This window comes from Balaenoptera ricei, chromosome 2 (genome assembly GCF_028023285.1).
Source record: "Balaenoptera ricei isolate mBalRic1 chromosome 2, mBalRic1.hap2, whole genome shotgun sequence".
NCBI classification, from domain to species: Eukaryota; Metazoa; Chordata; class Mammalia; order Artiodactyla; family Balaenopteridae; genus Balaenoptera; species Balaenoptera ricei.
The window spans coordinates 98,876,750-98,893,213 of NC_082640.1; the positions used below are offsets into that span (position 1 = coordinate 98,876,750).

General features: G+C 34.9%; 1 pseudogene; it reads left to right on the top strand.

Moving 5' to 3' along the window:
* Positions 1–11,575: 11,575 nt before the first annotated feature.
* On the top strand, positions 11,576–13,005 carry LOC132359415 (elongation factor 1-alpha 1-like; annotated as a pseudogene).
* The last annotated feature ends 3,459 nt before the right edge of the window (positions 13,006–16,464 follow it).

Sequence of the window (16,464 nt, forward strand, 5' to 3'; positions counted from 1 at the left end):
TTATTCCGAGGTCCTGGATCATCTTCACTATCATTATTCTGAATTCTTTTTCTGGAAGGTTGCCTATCTCCACTTCATTTAGTTGTTTTTCTGGGGTTTTATCTTGTTCCTTCATCTGGTATGTAGCCCTCTGCCTTTTCATCTTATCTGTCTTTCTGTGAATGTGTTTTTTGTTCCACAGTCTGCAGGATTGTAGTTCTTCTTGCCTGTGCTGTCTTCCCTCTGGTGGTTGAGGCTATCTAAGAGGCTTGATGGGAGGCTCTGGTGGTGGGTAGAACTGCAAGATCACTTTCTTGATGGCATCTGTCTGTTCAGAAATCTCCAATGGCTCCGCAATGCCTATTTGTTACATTAGTAAGAACAGTTAGTATCATTAATTACTCTCCAGTGACTCTGATTCAAACAAAGGAATGGGAGTTAGAAGTGGGTTTGGCCCATTACAGGAACCTGGAAGTATCTTGTGTTGCTCACATACTAACTCTCTTCTAGAAGTAGTTGGTCAAACAAGAAGAAAAAGGAGAAAGGTATATGGAAGGGAGAAAGAAGAGAAGGAGGGAAGAGAAGAAAATGGACAGAAGGGGGATGGGAATAAGAAAGGAGGGGCAGAATTTGGATGAGAGGGAGAAACTCACCTACAGATAATACATAATTGCTTTTTTCCAGACTGCTTTCTTCCTTTCAACGTCTGGATTTCTCTTTCTGTGTATGGCCAATTTTTAATGAAAAACAAGTTTGTTCTAAGTCAAAAAAAAAAAAAAGTAAAACTCATGAAACTAAAGAAAAAACACATGATTTGCCTTGATTTTTCGCTTTTCTGGAAGATATTAATCTGAGATAGCTCTCTCTATTCCAATTTTCCAATTTAGACAGGGGAAGTAGAAAAGTATTTTTGTGGCTTTCTCTCATAAAAGTCAGAATATCCTGTATATTTGAACCCTACATGGCTCAGATGTGGTGCTTAACATTTTTTTTTCTCTTCTTTTAAGATTTTTTTCTACCACCTTTGCTTATGTGTTGATTACTATGTCAAAGAGAATATTGAGATTGAGAAATGGTATTCTGTGTTTAAGATGCTTTATTGGCACAAGATATAGAAAGTAAACAATTTTAAAACGAGCAAATAAGCTTTCTCAATTAATCTATGCTTTTAAGAGTGAATGCAGAGGCATAACTGAGAGAATGAAATTAATGATCAAAGTATCCTTCGACCAAAAACAACTTTGTTTTATAGAGGAAGAAATAACAAGTAATAGCTGCTGCTAATTTGAATACTGAGCTTGGTTCTTTAAGTCATCATGTAGAAAATCCATTGGGAAGTAGACCCTTATGTGAAGGAATTGAGTTAAGGTCTTTTAATTAAATTTAAAGATTTTCTTACCCATGGGAAAGAGCATAATTAGCTGTTTTCTAACGCATTTGACCTGAAGATGCTTGAATCAGCAGATAATTTAATGTATTAAAAGAAGTAGCAAATTCTAATTATGAGACTTAGTTGTTGGAGTAGGGGAAAAACAGAAGTTATTTATCGTTTATTCAAGAGAGTTCATACAAATGTAGAAGAGGGGAGAGGAACAGGCAATTACCAGCCGTCTCAGGTGCAAAACTGTGCATCTTCACATGGTGGCTCTTAGGAGGAGAACTGGGCAGCTCAGGACTTGAGTCTATTTTGTTACTCCCACACAAGATCTCCATCTGAATGCCAAATAAATTACCACTGAAAATAGAGTGAAGTACTCACAGCAGTAGAACATACCAGCTGGACTGACGCCTGCATCACAGATTAACTCCGATATATTGGGCTTTGGTATGTTTCTGTGTTGTTTCTGAGGGCACATATATCCAAATCTAAAGGCTAACAAGCTGTGCTCAGATGAAGTGCTACTGAATAAGTACTTGAGTCATATGGTGCTTACACAAATCTAAGTAAGGCGTGGTTTCCTTTCCAAGGAAAATGTCTCATGAACTCCAAGTCCAAAATTATTTTATTATTATGTTACTTCAATATTAATACATGTGAAATCTATGAACTTAAATATATATTCTTATGCTTATCAATTCTTACATAATTTAAAAACCAAAGTAGTTCATAAAATAAATATGAACAATGAACCAATAAAATTCAAATTAACAAAATTTAATGTGATGGATGATACTGTTTTGCTGAAAATGAATCTGCACTCCAAACCCAGATATGCTATTACTACTATGACACATTCTATTGAGTTTGCCCTGCCTAAACTACTGTGTGCCTTGTGGTCGTTCAATTCTCTGTCACTATTCTTTATTTGAATTAAAGCAACACTGACCTTCCTATTATACGCCATGAAGAGATTTGGCTTTCATTTGCATTACTACATCATTTAAGTATTAAGTCAACCTTTTTTTCTCTCTTATTGGTTCTGGATAATTAATGTAGTAATATAGATCTGAACAAAACGAAAATAAACATAGGTGCTGAATATACTGTGTAGTAGGTTTTATTATTTTGCGCTCTCAGCAGATATAGGAAATAGTTTCACTCCTCATTCATTTATGCATTCATTCATTCAACAAATAATGTTTGCTATGTATTTACTGCAAATGATGATGATGATGGTGAATGATGAGAATGATGAAAACGATGATGATAATGAGGATGATGATGATGATTAAAACCGCAAAATTCCTAGTCAAAGAAAATTAAAAATCTAAAAGTAAATATTCAGCAATGAATATATCCAAAGAATTACAATTTTAGGCTATGTTAAAGTCATTAGAGCAGTGCATGTATAGGGTTAAGAAAGTTTGAAAGTAGCAGAGCACATGGATTGGAACAGGAAATAGGGCTCAGAATTAAAAATAATTAAAACAATGATGATGATGATGATGACAATGGTTTATGCAAACTATTGAGTGTCTGTCAGGTTCCAGTCACTGGTTCGTCGTTATCTTATTTAACCTTCACAGCAACCTACTGACATAGTTATTATTTTCATTATTTTATAGATAAGGCAATAGATACCCAAACACAGCTAGTAGTGATAGGGCTAGGATTTTAGCACAGGCAGAAGAGTTCCAAAATGTGAGTGCTTAACTATATTTCTACGTAAAATAGTTGGTATTTGAATTAGACATTTTTAATAATTAACAAATATGAATTGAGCACATATATTGGGTGGCCTTGGATGCCAATTTAAATAGTTCTCATAATAATATATGATACAATGTTTGATAAATTATATCACATACACATTTATATATTATAAAACATCATTAATCATAATCTATAGTGTTATAAATATAATAATAGTGTAATGGTTAATTGTATGTGTCAGCTTGACTAGGCCACAAGGTGACCAGATATTTGGTCAAGCATTATTCCAAATGTTTCTGTGAGTTGAAGAACAAACTAGAATCTTGAAAGGCATCTAGTTTGACGATAAAGATATTTGCTGAGTTCCAGTGCTGGGTGAGACTCTGGTTAGCTGGGCCAAATTTTCTAAAAAAAGGGAGAGTAAAATCTGCTGCAATTGCTTTGTGCTTTGCTTTCCTGAAAAACCTGTGTTTAAGTCCATCTTTAAAAACATTTGCCGTATTTGAAGGCTCGTTGGGCAGGAAGCTAAAAACCTTGGCTGAGAATCTCTGAAGAGCAGACCTACATTCTTGACAGTCTTCAGGACTGAGAAGAAATATGTGAAATCTCTTAATACATATTCCATGAGAGACATAACTAAAGATGAGGGTGAACAAGAGTTAGACTGAGTCTTTCTAAATCTTCAACCTTGCATTGACTCAGCTCACTTTCTTGTTGAGTTCAGATGATCTGCCCCTCATCCTATCTGCTTAACATAGAAAGGTGAAACTCTCACTGGTAATATAACATCACTGGGATTCCCTAAGGCTCTCTAGTATACAATGTCCAGTGTATAATTTTTAAAAATTAGAAATAAGAAGAGACAAGAAAATATCATAGAAAAAGAAGAAAAACAACAACAATATAAACAGACTCACAAATGATCAAGATAATGGTGTTAACACACAAGAATTCTAAAATAGCTATGATTTATATTAAAAAAAGAGACAAGATGCACAAAATAAATAAAAATGTTGAGAGTTTCAACATAAAGTTGACACCTACAAAATAATCAGATGGATATTCTGGAACTTAAAAATTAAAAATATATACATACAAAAGTAAGTAAGAACCATATTAGATGGGTTTATCAGAGATTGGAGACAGCAGGATTAGTAAAATGGAAAACATTGTGCAAGTGAAATAAAAACATGGGAACACATAGGACAAATGGGAACATCTCAAAGGCACTTATAGTTGGAGTTCCAGAAGGAGAGAAGGGAAAGAATGAAGCAGGAACAATATTTGAAGAGACAGTGACTGAATATTTTCGAAAACTGATAAAAGACATCAACCCAAAAAATTCCAGTGAAGAAAAACTCAATTCAAAGGAGGAAAAACACAAAGAAAACAACATCTAGGCATATCATAGTAACACTGCAGAATAGCAGGGACAAAAAGGAAATCTAAAAAGTGACAGGAATTTTAAAAATATATATTACTTTTAAAGTAGTAACTGTCAGACTGGCAGCTGAATTCTCAACAGAACTGTCACAAGCCAGAAAAAATAGAGTAACATCTCTAATCACTGAAAGAAAATAACTCCAACTTAAAAATTCTACATGCAATAAAAATTTCTTTCAAAAATGAAGGTAAAATAAAGCCATTTGCAGATGAAAGTCTAAGAGAATTTTTTTTGCTAGATCTATACTAAAAGAACATCTAAAGGGAGTTCTTCAGGCAAATGGAAATTCATCCCAGTTGAAACCTTGACAAGGAAAAAGAGAAAGAAAAATATTATTGGGTCATTTTTAAGGAATATTTACTATACAAAATTATAATTATAATGTCTTTTGCAGTTAAAATACATGTAGTACTAAAATACTAAACAAAAATTACTCAAAAGGCAAGAGGGGATAAATAGAGCTTCAAGGTCCTGAGGTTAAAGCAGAATCATGTTTGGGATAAAAGTAATAATTTGTATTAGATTTTAGTAAGTCAAGAATGAATTATTACATCTTGGCATCTTGGCATCTTGGCTGTCTGCTAAAATGACATAAAATTAGTTTGTCAAAAGAAGTGAAAATGCTGTTACCAGCCATTTCCTAATTTTAATACAATTGAGAAAATATGAATGGCAATAGGCATAAATGCCCAATCAGATGCTTATTGAACCTCAGCTTATCAACTGGTCAATTGGACCCAAAAAGAATAAAATTTAAAAAGACAAGAAAGTCTCGGTATATATCATTGGAAATTATCTCTAAAACATAAGGTTTGTAATGAGACTTTATAATGTATTTAGCACCCTGGGGAATAAAAACACATGTCATCTTTTCAGCATAAAAGTCACTCAACTTCTATATGCATATTCAAAGATTCATAAAGAAAACAGAGTACTGCTAGTAGTCAATACAAAGTGCATAATGAAAATAATAAAAAAATTATAAAACTTCAGAAAAGGGAAGTTTTATTCTAGAATTATCAGGGAAATCTTTAAGAGATAGGTGGAATCTAAACTAGGTCCTGAAATACGACTGGAGAACATGTTTCATTTTTTGATGAAAATATACTATGAAGAAGAGAAGGAAATGCACCTTCATATAATCTTTGGCTAGAAATGGAAAATGACATGTAACACTAATAATAAAGATCTGAATTTGTACACTTATCTCACAACAATATTAGTTTCTACGAATGAGGACCTGGGATAAGATGAATGACATGGAACTGAAGATATCCCATTTGGAAAACAGACCTTCTTAGAGTTTCCTCTCACTTTATACTTTGCCACAAGTAGAGGATGCAAGTTGGGAAATCTGAGAGCAAGAAGATAAGAGGACTGAGTACCAATCTGCATAGTGAAATGATTAAAAGAGTAAAAAAATCCATGCAGAAGCCCTGAAGTATCAGAGCTGTCTCCACAAAATGGCTTTTTACTCTAATAAAGTTTTGAGGGTTAATTATCTTACCCAACCTCAGAGGTCAAACTATAATTATTTTAAGCAGTGATTATTAATGTTGACAATTAATAAGAAAGTATACAATTGTACTTAGGTATCTTTATTTTTTCTAGCCTTGTACTTAAAATACTATCACTCTTCATTATAGATTGGTTCACAGTAATATTTTGTTTTAAAGTGCAATTTTTTGTTGTATTTATAAAAATTGTAAATGAAAGTGTGAGTTCTAACACCAGTGTCAGTTAACCATAGCTCTACCTGTTTCCATACTTTGGCCCGTGAAGTTACTATACAGATATCACTATGTACATAGTGATAATTTATCTATGTTGCAGATAGTTCATGGAAAGAGAGAAAAGTAATTATATTTATTTACTTGGAAAACCCCAAACTCTGAGGAAATATCAGTTGTCCTTAATAAAACACAAATGCTATGGCTGGATGTCCAGCATAATAATATAAGTAAATAGTTGATCACCCAAGGCCCCCGTGACTCATAGGACTATGAGAGATAAATCTAGAGGTGAGATATATGTTGCTGAATTGGATCCTCTAGGGAATATTTAACAACTCTAGCTTAATTATGCAGTGAGACTTGGAGTGGCAGTTATGGAATAACAATCACTTCCATTTTCAACATTTGGCTGTCTTAAAACCAACTTTTTCTGATCTCAAATGTCTGAGAGTCTCTATGAAAATGTTTAACATATTTTGAACACAGTAACTTTACAAATACTTGATAATTTTAACTAAATTATGAGATTCAGATACACTTTGCAACTCCATGGAAACAGTTTTGCTCCTGAAACAAATCCTTAGTGGCTCTGAATCGCAAATTATGTCTGGTTTTGTTTTAGATCTCATCTGAATTTTTAAAAAACACTTTCATCATTTTGAAGTAAAATAATTAATGAAATTTACACAAACAATATTCTCTCAGGCATCACTAACCAGTCACCAAGGACAGCACACAAAATGTTTCTTAGAAGTGACATGACAGCACATTATTCTAAATTTGGTTAGTCCCAATGAGTTTAAAGGAACATTATCAAAAGATATGGCTGGATGATTATGTAGCCTCAAGTAACTGAATAATTAAGCTATGGTTTAACCCAATAATATCACTGTCCTAATTTACTATAGATTGTGCAGTTTTCCTATCTATATGGAAGATCTAAGGTACATGAGACAAATCTGAAGAAGCAGTTTTCTCTAAAGCATATTGTCGCAGACCTAGAAGCCAACTTCCCCCAAAATTCAGTACTTATTTTAATAAAGTGAATCCAATATGCTGACATCCTCCATTTTAAAAATTGCATAACAAAACATCAATAAGCACATGATAAATTACAAGATAGCAAAGTATTAATGCCAAGGCCAAATTATTATAATAAATGATGAGTATTTCTAATATCAATACTCTTGTGTTTTGCTAGCCTTGTACATTATTGAATGATTGTTACACGGCTATTATGTTAACCCTCAATGTCCTGAAGATTCTTAAATAATTGGTACTTAGAACTCAATCAGGGTTGATACTAGGGTATCAGACAAACACAGTGTTACCACAGAAATGGAGCTTAAGTGTCAGGGGAACCAGCAGTAAAACTAAATTCATGTTGAACCAATGAGCAGCTTCCACAGATGTTTGTTGCTCCTGCCCAAGACTAGGATTGTCCTTAAGGTCTGCTTGGGAGAGTAAAGGAGACCCAATTGCCAAGGGTACAGAGATGTGCTCAACTGGAGTTTGGCATTTGCAAGGACCAACTCTGTCAGTTCTCCCCAAAATTTCAGCTGATCCCGTCCTCACTCCTTATCCTGATTTGTTTCATTGTGCCCAATCCTTAGGTGAGAGTAGCAAAAGGCAACAACTGCATGACAGAAACAAAATTATTAATGTCTGAATAAACATTCACAGCCTCTGCTTCCTTCTTAATGCCTAATTGGCATTTCCTTCTTTTCTGATTTTAATCACAGAGGTGAAAAACTATTGAGAAGAATATTAAGAATGTGAGAGATAGAAAGAGAGGCTTTGGAGAGGCTGAGCAAGTTGAGAGATGTAGAGTGAGGGAAGGAATGGGGTGCAGAGATGTGCTGCATTGGATATTAAATGTTCTTTCATGTTCTACAAGAGAAGCAGCAAAAAGTGATTATTGGAGTTGTATTAAATTACTTTTGGTCAGTTGACTGTGCTTCTTTTTGAATGTGACACCTCACCAAGACTAGAGTTTTCAGGCATAGCCCACAGCATTAGCAGAACAATGGGCAACAAAGGCAGGAGCAAGGCCTGAACTTTCAGGATTGGGAGGAGCCTATGAGGGCAACTGAAGAGACATAGGTTGGCTGGAGAATAGAACAAATATAACCAAGAAAAATTCAAGATGATGATGACCAGTATTCAGAAATGAATCCGTTTTAAATTTGAGTGGGACAATAATTATACAATATTTTTTATTATAAGGTATGCATTTTTCACACAATGTATTTCTGAAATCATGATGTACCTTAAAATTAATATATATTTTAATGTGTATCATTTCTTATTTTCCCTGAAAAGCTATTATTAAACCAATGGTGAATCATAACCTATTGTAAGCTCCATGAATGTAAGAGAAACATATCTATATTTTATCATTATTATGATTTTTAGTAACTATTTATCCAGCACAATCTATTGTGCACTATTGTGCACAAAGCTGTGACATTGTAAGTGCTCAATAAATATTTATTGAATGATCAGTAGTATCTTAGAATTGAAGTGATCATATTTTAAAAAACAGCTATTTTTTTCCTAGAAATGTTTACTTTTAATATGTGCCAGTTGGGGTAGATCTGTTACAAATATTACTGCATTTAATCCTCCCTATACCCCTACATTATAGATAGTATTACATTAATTTCACAAGTGAGGAAACTGAGTCTCGAAAAACTTGATGAAAATTCTGAACTAGGAAAGAGATGGAGCTGCTTTCAAACCCATACTTAGGTGACTCAAAAGCACAAGGTCTAAGCAGAAGGCCTTCGCACTACACTATGTTGTTTCAAAAGACGAATTTAGTAGACAGTGAAAATTTGAAGGAGGAAAGGAAAAGAAGCAGAGTCCAAGAACAGGGTCTAAGTGGAGGGGTTATGGTTGAGTCAAAGAGCAACAAGAAAACAAAGAGATCACGCAAGGGACTGCACCTAACCTGAGTTAAATATCAGACAAAGTGGTCCCCTGACTATTAAAATCAGCATTTTCATCACCATTCTTTTATCCATATAACACTCTATTCTTGATTCTTCAGGAAGAATGTATAATACTGCTACCTCAAGTTTCAGATTTGTGTAACCCACCAACTTGGACTTAGTACATAATATAATTTAAGGCATTCATTTTCCAAATAATGAGTTATTCATTCAATGACCAAAAGAAGTTCCCAAAAGTGCTTAATATACTCCAAAAGAGTAACTTGTTATACTGGAGGAAAGTAGAAGAACATTTTTCTAAATCAGTGTGATTCACAGACATACATATTTTGCATGTATATTACATGAGCTGAAAGATCATGCTGCAGTTCACAGATGCTGTCTACATAAACAAAGGGAATCGATACCAGTCTATTCCTGCTAATGTACAATAAGCAAAGAATAACAGAGAAGACAGTGGCCCATATTCAACAGCCCCCAAACCAATTATAAAAGACTGAACAGGATGGAGTGGGGCTTGGTATTGGGAGGTTTGCTCTTCATGGACAGAAGATTTCCTCATCATTATTTGTGGTACCATCTAAAACTTGTGTGATTGGGAAGCAGATATCACTTCCTATCTGCATGCTGTTCTGTACTGCAATTCCATTCATTTCTTGGGGCCTCTCCTGATAAGCTATGAGCCTTCTTTCTCCTGGCTACAATGCATCCTAGGGTTGATGACAAATTGTAGCTGTCTCCTAGCCTATTATATCTTCTCAATGACCAAGGCAAATCCATGCTCGTGTAAATGTGCCTTTTCCTCCGTGGAAAATGAAATCAGTTACACACAGTTAATCATATCATAGTCTCACCTATATAGTCAGAAACTGATATTAAGTCTCTCCTTAGCCTGCTCCAAACTCAATAACCCCAATGAGTTCAATGTTTCCTAGTCAACACATTAATCGGTTTTGTTTTTTTATTAATTCTCATTTCCTCTGGACCCTATCCAAACTCTCTATTTCTTAGATCAATAATAGGATTAAAATGAATCTCACTACAGTAGCAATTAAGACTAGAACCGCATGAACTATACTGGGAGAATCACTTCATATTTCCAATGCCTGCATTTGAGAGCTTGATTTGAAGTGGTGAGCATGTATTACTGACTTGTTACCTTGTAATCTAGGCTGTTTTCAACTATGTTTATAGAATCTGACTGAAAGAATCACACCAGCTAATATTCAACTTCTACTTACTTTTCCCAAAACAGTGTTCTGGTATTTTCTTATTTCTTCCTGAGTGAATTATACGGAACATGTAATTTGAAATATCTAACTCAATAATTTATGCAGTTTCTGGGGAAATCTGTATTTTAATTTCTGTAGGATCATAGTCTAAGTTGTAATATCCACATTAAAGTATATATACACTTTATATATATTCCTTATTTTATAGGTACACATATATGTATAAAATATTATAATCCATTAAAAAAACTTGAAAAAATAGCCAATGATCATAGTATCATGGAATCTTAGAGGTGAAAGTGCATTATGTCAGATTCTATTCCTTCAGAGGCACCAGCTTAGTTACCTTGATTTTCCAAAACAGTGTGAAGAAATGAATAAAATGGAGTCTGTAATGCCAACAGAACAGTAAAATGGAGCCAGGAGGCCACTGGGAAAGCAGGGCCTATGCACATCTCCACCCAGATGGAACATGAATTTGAACTGGGCCACAACATCTTTAAAGAATGCTTGCACATCAAACTCTCTCAGAGTAACAGCCTTAGCAACCAACCATGTACAGACAAGAATGTCTCCAGTCTGCCAACATCAATCATAATTCTTGCAAAAAAAATTTATGTAAGCTTCTTCCTTTTTCCTGTTAAAACTCTTTGGTTTTTAACTCTTCTTGAAGCACATTTGGGTTTCTACCCAAATCTGTGTCTCCTGAATTGCTATTCCTAACACCCCCAAAAAAGTGAGGTTTTTTTCCTTGTCTTACAGCAATGGTCCTATTTCTAGGTCAACAAAAGGAAGATGGTAATCTTTGAATTTACAATCCAGCCCACCTCCAGGAATGTGAATTCTAGTGACATAGATACTATAATAAGGAAATAATAAAAAAAATGCATTTAAAGATTATTCAAAAGATACATCAAATATATTCATCACAGAATTGATGAGAGAGGAAATAATTATAAATTCCCTAACTAAAATTCCAAACACTAAATGTATGATTAAATGCTTATACTGGAGTTGGCCATTTTTTTTAAACTTAATTGAGGGAAATCCTCCATATTTAATTTTAGTGCAGCTTTTTTGCAACATGTTTGCATCCAGAACACAGGTGCCATGGAAACCACCACTAAATCTAAGCCAAGATGGGGAAAGAAAAGACTCATATTAACATCAACATCATTGGACACATAGATTCAGGCAAATCCACCACTGCTGTCCATGTGATCTACAAATGTGGTAGGATTGACAAAAGAACCAATGAAAAGTTTGAGAAGGAGGCTGCTGAGATGGGAGAGACCTCCTTCAAGTATGCCTGGGTTTTGGGTAAACTGAATGCTTAATGAAATTGGTATCACCATTGATAATTCCATGTGAAAATATGAGACCAGTATTATATGACAATCATTGATGCCCTAGGATTCAGGGACTTTAACAAAAACATGATTATAGGCACATCTCATACTCACTCTCCTGTACTGATTGTTGCAGCTAGTGTTGGTGAATTGGAAGCAGGTATCTCCAAGAATGGGCAGACCCTTGAACATGCCCTTCTGGCTTACATACTGGTTGTGAAACAACTAATTGTTGGTGTTAATAAAACGGATTCCACTGAGCTACTCCTCAGCCAGAGAGATAATGAGGAGATCGTTAAGGAAGTCAACACCTACATTAAGAAAATTGGCTATAATCCAGACACGGTAGCTTTTGTGCTGGTTTCTGGTTGGAATGGAGAAAACATGCTGGAGCCAAGTACAAATATGCCTTTGTTCAAGGGAACAAAAGTCACCCATAAAGATGGCAGTGCCAGTGGAACCACAGTGCTCAAATCTCCAGATTGTGGCATGCCCACCAATTCTTCTAATTGACAGGCCTTTAGGTTTGTTCTTCCAGGACATCTACAAAATTGGTGGTACTGGTACTGTCCCTGTGGGTTGAGTGGAAACTGGTGTTCTTTTTTTTCTTTTTAAAGATATGTTTAAGTTCTAAACCCCAGTACTTGTGAATTGTTACCATATTGGAAAGAGTCTCTTTTTTAAATTAATTAATTAATTAATTAATTTGGTTGTGCCAGATCTTAGTTGCAGCAGGCGGAAGCTGGTATTCTTAAACCTGGCATGGTGGCCACCTTTGCTCCAGTCAACATTACAACTGAAGTAAAGTCTGTTGAAATGCACCATGAGGCTTTGAGTGAAGCTCTTCTGGGGGACAGTGTAGACTTCAATGTCAAGAATTTGCCTGTCAAAAATATTCATCCTGGCATTGTGGCTGGTGATAGAAAAAATGACCCACTATTGGAAGCAGCTGGCTTCAGTGCTCAGGTGATTCCCCTAAACTACCCAGGCCAAATCAGTGCTGGCTATGAACCTGTGCTGAATTGTCAGGCAGCTCACATTACTTGCAAGTTTGCTGAGCTGAAGGAGAAGATTGATCACTACTCTGGCAAGAAGCTAAAAGATGGCCTCGAATTCTTGAAATCTGGTTGCTGACATGGTTGACGTGCTTCTTGGAAGCCCATGTGTTGAACTCTGGCTATCCTCCGCTGGGTCATTTGGCTGTTTGTGACGTGAGATAGACCACTGCTGTGCGTGTCATCAAATCAGTGGACAAGAAAGCTGCTGGAGCGGGTAAGTTCACTAAGTCTGCTCATAAAACTTAGTAGGCTAAAATAATATTATCCCTAATACCTGCCATCCTAGTCTTAATCAGACTGGTGGTAGAAGGTCTCAGAACTGTTTCTCTCAACTGACCATTTAATAGCAAAATTTGGTTAATGATAACAATGCAATTCAAAACCTTCAGAGGGAAAAGAGGATGTTTTGTGGATCATTTGGCTTTTTTTCTGTGGCAATTTTAAGTTGTTAGTTTTTAAAATCAGTACTTTTTAATGGAAACAACTTGACCAAAAATCTTGAATTTTGAGACCCTTTAAAACAAAGTTTAATGAGAAAAATTCAGGGTAAAAAACAAAATACAAAACTATACCTATAAGATCATCTCCCAAAATCAAAAGAAAATGAAGATATGTAGATACATGGATAAATATATATATATATTTAGAAATGTAGAAAAATGGCTGAAGGTAATCAGTTGGTAGCAGTATCTCTTGATAGTTATAGGTTTTTTTTTTTTCTAAAATTCTGTTTTCCAACTTTTTAAACAATGCATGTGCATTACATCTCTAACTTGAAATTAAGCTACTTTTTAGAATTTTGTGAATCTGTAAAATTAATCATTAGTCTTATTTTTGGATTCCTTAGCCTGATTGCTTTCAAAATAAAGTATTTGATTTCATAGATAACCTGAGTCACTAGTTAAAAACAATAAACAAAACAAAACACCCTCTACTCTTAAAATTGCAATTTCTTCATGGATGACATCAGACAAATATCTGGCATGCAAAAAGACAAAAAGATACATAGGAAATCTTGGAAATGTGAGGAAAGTGAGCTGATTCAGGGTTTGGAGAAGCTAATCTTAGAAAGTCCAAGGAAGCTTCTACATAATCCTGATTTGGTCAAGGTAAAGGGTACATAAAAATCACAAGGATTACAGTGAAGAAACCTGAAAAACACTGCCTCAGTCAGGTGATCAAGATAAACATCAACAGGGATAAGTCATGTCGATAGCATTTACTCTTTATATAATGTGATGAAAGTGGCACTTCTCTCTTTGTCTTCTTCCCAAAACCAATAGCCTCAGGCTAATCATGAGGAAAACATCATACAAATCCCAGTTGAGGGACATTCTTCAAAATACCTGACTAGTACTCCTCAAAACTGTTAAATCATTGAAAACAAGTAAAGTCTGAGAAGCTGTCATAACAAGACAAGAGGAGTCTAAGGATACATGATGGCTAAATGCAACATGGTATCCTGGAGAGAAAGGATATTAAGTTAAAAAAAAAAGGAAATTTGACTATAGTATAGATTTTAGTTAAAAATGTAATTAATGTATCAATATTGGCTCATTAACTATAATATTTACCATAATAAAGCAAGATGCTAATAATAGGGAAAACTAGGTGTGGAATATACCAGAAGTCTCTATACCATCTTTCATAACTTTTATGTAAATCTAAATCTACCCTAAAATGAAAAGTTGACTTAAAAATTATACGCACACCTTGCAAAAACAGTGTTTTTCACCACTGCTGACACCATTGACATCCCTCCTTGAGTACAAGCTCTTGAAACAAGGATACTGTTTTATTGATCCTTGTATTTTCTATAACTACTTAAACCATGCCTTTTACACAATTATTACAAGATAAATGTCCTTGGAACTGAGAGAGAAGAGAATCCAAAGCCTGGGGCCCAGCTGACTCCACGAAGTTTCTGTTAAGATGTACTTTTCCCATTCCCAGCAATTATTGCAGAATATATTCTTACTTTGAGAGACGGACCTATAATGGTGGACTCAAGTTGAAAAAAAAGAAAAAAAATAATGAACACAGGTAGCAGCCGTCACACTCAAGTCCCCACATATGAATCTCATAGAACCTGTAGGCATGTTAATTTAGAAAATTACCTAAAACTTCATTGCTTAAAGCTTGAAAGTCAAAACAGGGAGAACACATTAAAGAAGATAACACATAAGACCTGCATTTTGAAGGTTGTTCTGAGGATTAGATAAGAAAAATATATGTGAAGCCTTTTAAAAAATCACCACACAATCAAATAGCAGTGCTTAAATTTCCTCAGGTGTGGGGCATCTGAAAGTCAGTGTTCCTTGGAGATCACAGTGAATACTGATGTGTTGAATTTCATCAGCGGAACCATTTTAATAGTAGAAAACTACAATGTAATGTAGAATAAGATCACAACTGTAAGTACATGCAACACACACAAAACTATTAAACTCAGCTCAATGTTTCTTGATGATTTCTTCCATTATTATTCATATGTTACTTTGCACTGTTCTATTTCCTGTATCTGCTTGTAAATTATATGTTTTCACTGAACTGTAAGTAAGCATGTATAACTTGTTAATGCTTGTATCCTCAGAATATTAGAGTTTAGCACATAATAGAAGTTATTTATTCAACAAATATTTCTGGAGCATTTACTAGAAGATGTGAAATACAGAAAAAGTCCAAGATTTCTGTTCTCATGGTATTGACATTCTAATTCTAATGGGTTAAAATGCTGGAAGGCAATAGGTGTAATGGAAGAAAAGTAGAACAGGTTAAGAGGGAATGGGAGTTGGAAGCGTAAACAAGTTGCAGTATTAAGCAGGGTGGTTGCACGGAGAAGGTGGGATTTGAGCAAAAGCTTGAAAGAAATAATGATTTCAGGCAAGCAGATATCTAGGGGCAAAGCATTTCAGGCAGAAAAATAGGGCACTGGCTCTAAGGTGTGAGTTTACCTGGCATGTTCAAAGAGCAGCCGGGAGGCCAAAGTGCCTGGTGCAGGTTGAAGGAAAGGAAGAGGGGCAGGCAAAGTCAGGATGGCCAGGTCATGTAAGGCCTTGTAGAACATTATAAAGACTTGTGCTTTCTTCTGCAGTGAGATGGGGAATGATTGCCGAGTTTTGAGCAAGTGTCATCATTGGACCTACATTTTCAAAGGCTCACTCTGGCTGCTGTGTGGAGAATAGGTTATGTAGTAGCAAAGGCGGAAGCAAAAAGATCTGTTAGGAGGTGATTGCCATAATCTTTGGTGGTTCAGACCAAAGTAGTGTGTCCATGATGAAAATTAGTTGAATGCTGAATATCTTAAAGTAGAATCAACAGTTTATCATAGAGCCAACAAATAATTTAAATAATTGAAGATTGGCCAACATTCCTTAGTAAACATCATCAAGTGCCAAAGGCTTTATAAACATTTATGGGCAAAGAAACTTAAAATAAAACAAAGACCATATCTGCTACATTAATGTTATGTCTATTATATTTCTATTTTGTCAAGAATGACTAATTGTTGGACTTCAGCCTTAGAACATTGGCACCCAGCTTGCAGGCTCCCAGGGTTTTTATTTATTTATTTATTTATTTATTTATTTATTTTTGCTGTGTTGGGTCTTCGTTTCTGTG